The 10,039-nt window shown below is 45.1% G+C and overlaps 1 long non-coding RNA gene across 1 annotated transcript in view; it reads right to left on the reverse strand.

Moving 5' to 3' along the window:
* Positions 1-10,039, reverse strand: part of LOC106808436 — a 16,944-nt gene that overhangs the window by 5,289 nt on the left and 1,616 nt on the right. The gene's annotated exons all lie outside the window — the stretch shown is intronic.

Consider the following 10,039-nt stretch of genomic DNA (forward strand, 5'->3'; position numbering starts at 1 on the left):
ATGTGTGTATGTATGTGTGTGTGCGCGTGTGCGTGTGTGTGTGTGTGTGTGTGTGTGTGTGTGTCGTCGTGTGTGTGTGTGTGTGTGTGTGTGTGTGTATGTGTGTGTGTGTGTGTGTGTGTCTGCATTCGTGCGTGCGTGCGTGCGTGTGTATGTTTGTTTGTCTGCATGCCCGCGTGCTGGCACTTACATACCACTGAGTTTGTTCCATTTCGAGTTATTTTGTTTCTATTTGCGATGCAGCGCATGCGATACGCCGTGTGTCCAGTGTAACGCGGCTATTAAGTGTGTCTTGTTAATATTGACGATGCCTGGCTACAGTGCGTATTGTGTTAATTTTAAGCTTCTGCTACGTTCTTCCCAAACGCAGTTCAATTGCCATAGAGCATCTTTCTGTTTCGCATTTTTTTATTGGTGTTTTCTATTTATTGAAGTAACCTTACAATTGTGTTTTCTCGATAAAGTTGCTAGCAATGTTTCCTATTTTATCACTGAACGTCATTAGTGGTTATATACATGTACGAAACTTCGCAATTCACAGTACGTTTTGTATTTTACATTCCGTGCGTAATGGTTCCCTTGCGTGTTCTATATCAAAGTTTTCATTTTACTATTTTGTAAAAGATTATTACTATTTAAATCTGAGTTACCTTTCTTTCTGTATGTATTTAGTTTTAATGGGGATGGCATGTTAGAGGTGCTCATCATTTTTATTAGACGTACCAATGAGTGCTAATTGGCTTATTATGAATTAACTTAGATTTCGTGTTATTCCTTTCACTATCTAACATATATATGCTATATATGTACACTCAAAATAAAACTGTACAGTTAGCTGAAACGATAAAGCAGAGACCTACAGTAGCATCCACGTTTCACTGCACGATAGCAATGCACGATGGCAAACTCCACGATAGATGGCGCTCTCGTTCTGGCTCAATTCACTGAGTTGTATCGAAGGGGGCGCTGCATGCAGTTCGGCACGATGGCGCACAGCACTCTCGCTGATCGTCATCTTATTGGCTACGAATAGCCGCTGTGTTATCTTAGAGGCACGACGTTAACTCGTGTGTAACGGCGTTCTAACAACACTAGGCCTATACGATGTCGTTTAACGAGCACCCCACTCGTACTTAATTGAGTTTGGCTGGTTTACACTGGAATTCTATGTGATATTAGAACAACCCATCATAGCATTTAATATGGCGAAACTTCTTCCTAGATGAAAACCTCGAAAAAATGACGAGTAGACGTCCGTTTGATTGACAGTGACTACGCAAGCTAAGCGTTACATGCTCCCTTTATTGATCTTTCATATTAAAAGATAAGATCGAGCATTTGAGAAGTTTCTCATTGCACTAGTAGTAATTACCAGACAATGGGTTTCGGCGATGAAGAGACACTAATGAAACTATACTCTACTTTTTCAGCACGAAGAGTTAAACACAGCTCCGCGAAGCAGAATAATATACCGAATGGCGCGCACACATAAATACTCTGCTGTCGGACGTCATTATAGGTTCTGCAAGACAATACGCCCCCGATCCGAATCGCTATATGAACTGTAATCATCGTGAATAGCGACAGTACTTGGCAAGCAAAATATTCGGTGTGCGGGAAATATTGGCGCGGGTGACTATATTTATTAAGCCAGTTAGATGTTTACTGAGTACTCGACAATTAACGACTGCCGGCGGCCAGCCCGCCTCGGAGGAGAATTGAACTGATTTGATAAGCACGTAGTCGCGTCCGCCAAGGACAAAAGACAGCGCAGCGGTAGATTTATTAGTAACGCTAGATTACTTTAAATTCACGCATTTTATGGTACCAAAAGGGGAATGTCATTAATTCTGTACAAGCTACAAGCTCTTCCAGCTGCATTTTGCGCGTTCATGTCATCATTACTCATGCCTCGCCGAACTAGAGTATTCAGGTCAAGCACTCCTGTATCGCCAGGATCGTATCTAGCCGGTACATGCAACTTGTCCCCCTATATAATCTGAGTCGATTTGTGACTAAGAAAGTATGGGATTATTTGATATTGGCTTTGCGTAATAGGGTCAGGCAGTATTTACCGCGCCTTGCAACACGGAGCGAAACTATGTTTTCGCTAATTATAGGGCGACATTTGAATGAAAATCGGTTTCGTAGTCAAACTACGCACACGGTAATGGGTGCACGACCTATAGGCTTTTGGGACATATCAAGAAATTGACCGCCTGTTTAGTGCAACGCAGACCTGCTCTGCACGTGTCCGCATACATTCCAGATGCAATGAGTACCTACATGCTTAGCGCGTCAGAAATGCGGATATTTCATTTCGTGCGCGTCTAGACGCCAGAAAAGACGCGTCTAGACTAGCTACTCCATATTGCTTTGTACCGTATGTCGCCGTAGTCGTATCTACGGTTAATCGTCGTTTGAAATTGCCGTTTACGATCACGTATATAGACCGTCACACGGCGAGCTCATATAGAGAGAAATCAGCGTTTAAGAGAAATCACTATAGACTATATAGCGAAAAATCCTTTCAGCCGCAGTAACATATCGTGCCCGCGCGAGTTCCTCTAGCTCGGAAATAAAGATGGCGGTTCCAGCGAGCCGCAGTGGTGATTACTTGGAATTTACGACACATGCCACCTCGTCTGTTCTCCCGTCCTCACGTAAAACACGTTCGCAGAGCGAGGCAGCTACACACGCTGAGTGCCTGATGCGCAGCGACCCATCATTACGAAACTTGCGGAAGCCACTTGGAGATCGGTAATCAGCACTAACAAGGAGTAATTAGCTTTTGTATCACGCTGTTTAGAGCCGCACCAACACCGCAGCTTCCCCGCCACTTCCTAAAGAAAATACGCCGTTCGCGTTACTATGGCAACGGCAGCTAAATATGCTTGTGTTTTTAAGACGTCGGGTTGTTTAGCAATTATTGGCAAGGAAGGGTTATTACGGAATATGCTAACCCATTTGCGCTCGTGATCGAATGTAAAATTTATAACGAATGCATTAGAGGTTTTAATTCTCAAGAAATTCCGAAATGCAAATTGACGTTTCCTTGTTTGGTGCCGCGGCGATGGATATTTTAAAAGCCATGATAAAAATTATTTATCTGCCTCGTGTCGCAGCAGAGACAATATAATGAAGGTTACAGTTGTTCTTTTTCTCACATGTCGCCGTAATTTGAAATTGCTTTTAATATTTAGGTAGGTTTTCGCATTCAACGAGCTCCTAATTTATTTAGCAACAGTGCGACCAAGCGCTTTCTCACGCCATACTTATTAACGCTCGAGTCGATCTTCTGGAACCATGTGTAGAATACTTTCAATAACCTTCACCGGATGGGAAATGTTCATTACTGACGCCAATCCCTCAATTGTCTTACCACTCCAAGGTTCAACTATTCGATTTCAGCCACTTATATTAATTTAACAAATTCGCTTCGTCATTTATATGGTGCACCATATTCATTTCGATGAAATTCGGCAAAATCCGGCAATTAACGTAGACAACCGATATTATAAGAAAACATAATTATCCATCACACAGTGCCGTTAAAATTCGATAGCAAATAACTATGCAAAATCAAATTTTAAATTGCCATACTTTGGTAGTTATGTGGCTGGAATCCCGCTAAACGTGAGTCAACGATGATCTTTTTATCGTGGTACTATTTCATTTACAATTATGCCCAAATGTTATGTAATATTAATTTTTATCCAAATCCGTCCATGAGCACTTAAACACAGACAGCGATATACATAGCAAGATCTATCAGATCATAATATGCTGACCGCACGCCCTGCAATCATCTGTGCTAAATAGCAATCATGCAATAAATAAAAAATAAAAAACAAAACGTATCTGAATACATTGCACACACAGAAACACATACACACTAATAAACAAACAAAACACACACATGGCCAACCACACACACAGATGCACGCACTCACGCACGCACGCACGCACGCACACACACACACACACGCACGCACACACACACACACATGGCGCCCAACCACACACACACACACACACGCACGCACGCACGCACGCACGCACGCACACACACACACATACACAGTCCAGATGCTCACTTAACTCATGCGCACAAACACGGGCACGACCTAGGCGATGACGACCTAATAGATACACATCTACAGACTGCGTGGCACGCGTGCACCAGCCAGGGTAATTACGTATCAATTTCTGCGGGCTGCTCATTTGTGACTGAGGCCGCGTCCGTGATTTGCACTGGTAACCCACACTCCCTCGTTCCCTTAGGTCATTTCCCGCGTTTAGCATGTTCCTCGGACGCACGCGCGTGATCGGAGTTGGAATATGATGGACTCATGGGCGCCGATGTCGCGTCTTCGCGGTTAGCGGTTAGCGGGTGGTAATTTGCTTAACGAATTACACTCATCAGTTTTGCTAATGCAATTGTTGTTGTAATGTATACCAGGGCCTTTGAGCAGTTGTCTTTGAGGATGCCAGAATAATTAAAGAGCTCGGCCGTGGTTTCAAGAGTAGAAATGTCATAACTCATAGGTACTGGTCTTCTGAAATAATACGATGTATTAGTATTTTATCTCTCATGACTACTTGTCTTGTGAAATAACATGATGTTGGCCTATTAGTATTTTACCTTTCGCAAGTACGTGCATTGTGAAATAATGCGACGTATATGTATTATATGACCCATAAGCATGAAATAATATATGGCGTATAAGTATTTTATCTTTCATAAGTACTACATAATTTCATGAGATTCATCCAGGCTCTTGTGTGCCCGCTTCCCCACATAACCTCCTATTCCTAATATTTATTTCATTAAGCGCTGTGTTAGTCCGATGATATGCGCATATATCACGAATGTTTGGAAATAGGAAGTCTCCTAAGACAATTACTTCTAATAAAACGTACATTTATACCGACCACTTGCTAACATGCAATCGTCTTAACCTCTTGTCGTATAATTCTAGTTATACGGAATAAAATTAGTTGTGCCTAGATTATCCGGAATCTTTTCGACAACTAATTCGCGTGTCTATACAATTAATCGGACTGATATTTGCGCATGTTCAGGATCTAAAGCTATTATGCGAAACATTTAAGCCTTATCGTTGCACACAGCTACTTGGCACGGCGCTAACTATATACAAAAAGTGTCAGTGATAATAAACACAGTGATAGAAAGAGAGGACGAGTACGTACTGAAATGCTGCTCTCCTTTCATCGTAATTACATCGGAGGTCTAATCTATTGTGACACGAACCATTTTAGGATTCGCCGACGTTGTTACGCATACGATAGATAGCGATCGCGCTGAATACTAGATGCGAGCGCCTATGACTGGCATCAGCAGTACCAACTAGGATGCCCGAATGCCGATTCGTTCGTATTTTCATTAATAATAAATAAATCTAATAGCCGCGATCATTAACCGATTGTGCGCAACATAACGAAGGTTCCCTTTTGTACGTGCCGCCTTTTTGATTACCTATGCATGGTCTGGAGCTTAGTGGTTACGCACGTCAGCGCCGATGCATCAGTTTATGTCGCCGGCCCGCGGGGGTTGGGCGTGGGGGTAGTCGGTGCCGTTTGGGTTCACAGTGAGCGATGCGGAGCTCCCCACAGACGCGCTTATTTAGGCCTACGTGTACGACAGGCCGCCGACCGAAGCCTATACTGCATGTTTTTCAGCGTCGTCGGAGATTAGAGGAAGAAAGAAGCCCTTTCGCGAATAGGAAAATGTTGCTTATTAAGTTACTAGTCCGTGGAGAGAGAGGGAGAGAGAGAGAAAGATAAAGCAAGAAAAGAGAGCGGAATGAGAAAGAGAGAGAGGAGAGAGAGAGAGAGAGAGAGAGAGAGAGAGAGAGAGGGAGAGAGAGAGAGAGAGAAAGCAAGAAAAGAGAGCGGAATGAGAAAGAGAGAGAGGAGAGAGAGAGAGAGAGAGAGAGAGAGAGAGGGAGAGAGAGAGAGAGAGCGAGTGTACAGCGTGGAATTTCCTCCGGGGGGGCTAGAGGTGAATGAGGCTTCGGAGCTGGCTTAACAACTAGCGGCGAGATCAATTCCACCCCCACCACGCTCACGCGTGTTTGTGCGTGAGTGAGTGAGTGTGTGTGTGTGTGTGTGTGTGTGTGTGTGTGTGTGTGTGTGTGCGTGCGTGTGTGCGTGCGTGTGTGTGTGTGTGTGCGTGTGTTCGCGTGCGTGCGTGCGTGCGCGTGTGTGTATTTGTGCTGTAGGGTGAGCGTGATGGGTGCGGACTTGATCTCGCTTTCGGTGGTCTTAACACTGTAATAGTTACAGACATGACATGCGATAAGCACGCGGATATTATTGCTACGTCAGTCAATATAGACGTTTACACACGCTTTTCACGTGGTAAGTGACGACTTTGCGGCACTTCGCTGCTAAACGTTGCATTTTAGAATGTCCTGCTAAAACATTGATTGACTTAATGTGTCTATCAATCACATCAGGCTGATAGGTCACTTGAAACGAATGGAGATTGGTACTATCTTGACCTGCACAGTATGGCATGCCAATAACTTACATAACACGTGAAAGGCCAATAACGAAGAAGAAAGGAAGCGTAGAATATCAAGAGAACCACATCTCAGCCTCTATGTAAAACGCGAATTATGCCAATTACAAATACAACCGTGCATTTATATCGAATTACGCTTTTTCCATTACGTTTTACGATGAAAGCAGACACAACAAGAAATGGTAAGATAATATGCCACTTTCTCCTTCGTTGGTATTCGTCGAGTCTCTGTTAGTAAGCACGGAATGTTTGAATCCCGCTGACTGACTGCGCGAAATGAAGCGAAAGCGATCCATGGTCGTGGATGCAGACTCACCCATGTTACACATACGTACAATTATATACATGTATGCTGCTGGTAGATTTTTGTTATTTGCCCGGGTGCTGATTTCTACTCGCTGACATTCTTTCGCGAATACGAGACAGTATTAAGCATGCAGGGGGCTTAATTTTATTTCCGCGCAGTAACAGCATTTTGTCTTGTTCAATTTATAAAGATAATAAATGGCACAAGAGCAATCAGCCGGATAGAAGCCGAAGTTCAACATCGAGAAATCTCATTTCGAATAATAAAATTGCCAACCCTAGGGCGCGCACACATGAATATCTATGAATATATATATATATATATATATATATATATATATATATAGAGAGAGAGAGAGAGAGAGAGAGAGAGAGAGAGCTCAGCACTGCCGCCAACAAAAATCTCACTGACCACAATGATATAACACCATACTTGACCCCGAACTGGCAAGTAAACCATCGCTTGCAATAATAAATTCCTTAAAAACCCTCCCTCGCACGAACGCCTCGCAAAGAGAGGAAACAGGCGGCTGCGCCCGGCGAATACACAACTACAACCACCAAAGACGGCGGTCGAACCCAATGCCCACCCACACTCATTAAATCCAGACTGCATAAGCCTGAAATACTCCCAACACTCAACAGATATTCCATAATACATATACATATGCATTACCTGAAACTACAATACAACAACACATACAATCAACACATATTGAAATACAATACAACAACACATAACAATAACACAATACACCCACGTTCCGTGCCTCCTTGTGACTGTCTGTTCTCCCTAGAAACAGTATAACAACTTTAGCACCCTGCATGGTGCAACTCATGCGAACAATAGCAAATCGGCTGTGGCTATTTAACCAACCGTAGAGCTCGCTTGCTCTCTCCAAACAGCGATTCGTATCTTACTAACCCCTCCTCATTTCCCGGTAGAGTCGTGAAAGACTACCCACGCCAAGGCATCTGCGTGGATCTTGTGTAACGACCTGTGTACGAAATTTGTTAATCAAACATTTACAATATATGTTTTCCTACTATACCGACATCGTTAGCTAAAACGTACCGGTTTTGCCGTAACACCAAATGCCGGATTCGAATAACGTTCGACCTTGTACCCCGACGTGAGTCCTAGACCGATCATGCTGTGGAACACCGAACTCTACCACACGATTGTACACGTTGATTAAAACTGCGCGCGCCTGTCGCGCGTGACATGGCTCCTGCTACCGTATACCCGCCCAATGGCCCCCATGCCCGGGCGATAGAACATCTAGGCTCTTAATCTTCAAATCTCTCAAAATCTAAGACCATTCGCTTCAACCGCGCATAATCTGGATCGAGTTAGCTGACGTGAGAATGCTGCGCAATAGCATTCTGGGAGCAACCACGCCCCGCGACCCCACCCCCTTACCTATCTGAACATCCTGCTCCCAGAATGCAATGCGCGCCCTTGCCATTGTACTGTCCCCCGATTACGAATCGGCTGCATCGGGAAATTTGCGGCAATTGAGGCAGGATTGCTGCACTGATAATTGCTGGTAAAGTCCCCCAGAATCGCAAACTCCTCCCGACTCCCCTCCACTTCTCCCACCCTACACCCAGATGCCCAAATCATGGCGTTTGGACTCTTTCTTCTTCTCCTTTAGGCTGCGACAAAACGTGGAGCGGGTCTGCGAATTTTCTGTGAACACCGCTTTCTCTACCCTCGTTCTCTAACCCTACCTTGTATCTGTGCCATCAAATGCGTGGCGGGCTCTGTGTTGCAGCGGTGTATTGGCGTGTGAATAAAAGCTTATATCAAACATTAAGACCTATTGCTGGTACTGGTAGGCCTAGCTGGTAGGACTAGAGTAGTACTGACAAAGTTGTCTTATTAACCATCCATGTTATTAATTGAATACGGTCCATAGTGCCCTGTGGTCCCGTCCTGTTAATTTCAACGCGCGTCCTCGTTCAAAATGCTGCCCCGTCCCTTATGTATATAGAAACCCCGCATCCCAAATCACGCCCATTCACTCTACCCGCAGCCAATCATACACCACCAACACTCTCGTTATTGAATAGATGTCCGCGCGCAATGTAAGATCGGCCAAGCATCTGTACCAGTCCTAACGCTAAACGTCCGTAACCTATGCTTGGCTCTTACCCAACCCTATAGCTTTTCTAACCTAATGTTGCTAAACGCCCACAGCCTGTCTATTAAACCACAACTAATCTCAGATTACTAATCTCGAATGTAACATCTGTACAGAGCATGTGTACAAGAGACTTACCAGCGGTACTGTCGCGGCCCCCACGCATGTTACAGTGAACCCGAGGGTTAAACATCACCTGCCAAATCCAACTCCGATGCTGCTAAAACGATAGACTCAAAAAACAAAGACACAAAAAAACAGATAAAACTCAATTACCCGCAAAGCCTGTCGCATGATCTTAATTCTGGCGCGTCGGCTCTCACCCTTAGCGACGACACACACACCGCACGGAGCACCGCACGCCACGCCCGGGCGAACACACACGCAGCCGCGCCGCGCGCCGCACACAAGGTCCGCACGCACGCCCCCGCACGGCACCCACGCACCTACACACATACATCACATCCACACACACACTGCCACCATGACCCCACCATTCGGCAGGCAGGCACGCACGCACGCACGCACCACGCGACGCCGCACCGCCGCACGCACGCCCCCCCCAACACACACACACACACACATTCCCACGCACTCACAACGCGCAACGCGCGCACGACAAACACAACACCCCACGCCGCAAAGCTATGTGCGCACGTATACACCACATATCTATCTAATGCTATCTACCTCTATCATTTATCTACTATCTATCATCCATTGCCCATGCCCTCCATCCATCCATCCATTGTACCATCCATCCATGACCATCCATACAATCCCAACCATACCATAACCATCCATCCTACCATACCATCCATCATCCATCCCATCCATCCATCCATCCATCCATCCACCATCCAGCCATCCATCCATCAACCATCCTCCATCCACCATTCCATCCATCCACCATGCATCCATCCATCCATACCACCCATCCATCCACCATCGCCCATCGCCATCCCTCCATCATCCATCTATCTATCTATCCATCATCTATCTAACACTATCTCTCTCTCTGCTCTCTCCTTCATTC

The sequence above is a fragment of the Priapulus caudatus genome, unplaced genomic scaffold (genome assembly GCF_000485595.1).
Source record: "Priapulus caudatus unplaced genomic scaffold, Priapulus_caudatus-5.0.1 Scaffold277, whole genome shotgun sequence".
Lineage (NCBI taxonomy): Eukaryota > Metazoa > Priapulida > Priapulimorpha > Priapulimorphida > Priapulidae > Priapulus > Priapulus caudatus.